This window comes from Rhinolophus sinicus, linkage group LG03, assembly GCF_036562045.2.
Source record: "Rhinolophus sinicus isolate RSC01 linkage group LG03, ASM3656204v1, whole genome shotgun sequence".
Lineage (NCBI taxonomy): Eukaryota > Metazoa > Chordata > Mammalia > Chiroptera > Rhinolophidae > Rhinolophus > Rhinolophus sinicus.
Genome location: NC_133753.1, coordinates 177,890,608 through 177,892,833, shown reverse-complemented (window position 1 = coordinate 177,892,833; position 2,226 = coordinate 177,890,608).

Genomic DNA, 2,226 nt, shown 5'->3' with positions numbered 1-2,226 from the left:
CAGACACAATGGAATAGAATTGAAAACCCAGAAATATATGGGCAGATAATGTTCGACAAAGGAGCCAAACACATATAATGGAGAAAAGAAAGCCTCTTCTTCAATAAACAGGGCTGGGAAAATTGGAAAGACCCATGCGAAAGAATGAAACTAGACTGCTATCTGCTATCATATACCAAAATTAACTAAAAATGAACCAAAGACCTAAATATAAAACCAGAAACAATAAACTGCACAGAAGAAAGCATAGGTATGAAACTTATGGACCGTGGTTCAGAGAGGATTTTATGAATTTGACTTCAAAGGCAAGGGAAATAAAAGCAAAATGAATGGGACTACTTCAAACTGAAAAGCGTTGGTACAGCAAAAGAAACCATCAACAAAACAAAGAGGCAACTGACCAAGTGGGAGAAGATATTTGCAAACAACACCTCTGATAAGGGGCTAATAGCCAAAATATATAAGGAACTCATACAACTCAACGACAACAACAACAACAACAAAACCCAAACAATCCAATTAAAAAAATGGTCAGAGGACCTGGAAAGACACTTCTTCCAAGAAGACACACAAACAGCCAACAGATATATGAAAAAATGCTCAACTTCATTAACTATTAGGGAAATGCACATCAAGACCACAATGAAATACCACCTCACAGCTGTTAGAATGACTATTATCAACAAGACAAGTAATAACAAGACAAGGCTGTGGAGAAAAACAAGCCCTCATACATTGCCGGTGGGAATGTAAGTTGGTACAGCCACTATGATAAAGATTTTTAAAATAGTATTTAAATTTAGCCACGGTTTAGGAAATCTGGCGTACACAGCTGAGGGTAGTTTATATGCATCTTCTTTGTTTAGCCAATTTTATTTCCTTTAGTCAGTTAGTTTAAGGAAATAATTTTGCATAGAAATGAAGATTTAGTTATAAACATGCTCACCAGAGCACTTTTTATAGAAAAAAAAAATTGTCCAACAACAGAGAATTGCTTAGATAAGGTATATTATATCTATACAAAGAATTTCAAACATGGAAAGAGATTCACACCACATTTTTGAAAGGGGTAAATAATTTCAAAACAATACTATAGTATGATCCCATTTAAAAAGATTATCTTTCTCTTAAAAAGTAGAATACAAACTAAAATGTTAAAAATTATAATTTATAGGAGACGGAAATAAGATGGTTCAAATTTTCTTATTTTGCTTATCAAAGTTTCAAATATTATATAATGCACTTATATCTTTGTGCCACTAGAAACATACTGAATGTCATTTTTAAACTAAAAATTTCAAAAAGGCGTCTAGAAAACAATCTAAAAGAAGACTTCACAAATCACTTTGAGCAGTAAATAAGGGTATACTCTAAAAATAACTTTTAAAAAACACTCATTCAGAAGCATAAATTCTGAGGTGATAAATAAATTATGTTACTTGAGAATCAAAATTTCTACTTATTTGACTGATTAAAAGCTGAGTATAGATGAGGTGAAGTAGTTTCCTCGCTAAGGAAAAACAAGTGCATTGGTTGTGATGTCAGAAAAAATAATTCAGAAGGCAGGGGATTCCCAGAAACATGTTTACATTTAAAATTGCGTTAATACATTCTCTTGTCTGATTGGGTCTATTAATTTTGGCCCCTGTTGTCCACCTCTGGAAAGAACGGCCAAAATCTGCCCAAATCAGTCTAGCACTATTGGCATTCAAAGATGGGACAAACAATGTTTGCAAATACTGATTATGCCATATATTTGCATCCTGCTTTACACATTATAAAGTACTTCATATCCCCCAAAACATTTATATTTTAAGACTAAAAGTACAAGAAAGAATAAAAACAAAGAATAATAGATTTCAACCAGTGCTTGTCTCCAATATCACATGCATCTATAAATATTTATTAACTGTTTTCTGTAGATAAGCTACCTTACAAAGAAATACCTCCTCCTGGACTGTCTTCTGTGTGAAATGAAAGTCTTCTGGGCAAGCCTCTAAAATTGCATCTTATTACAATTATTTTCTTTCTGTTTCTTCTCCTAGGCTATAAGCTCTGCAGTCTTACTCATGTTTCTTTCCTAACACTCAGCAGAGTACTTTGCCCATAGTAAGCACAAAATCAATGTTTTTCTAAATGCTGAATGAATGACACTTGTTTTGAAAAGTTAAATCAAGTTTCCTACGTAATATGTCAATTATATCTCAATAATGCTGGGAAAAAAAT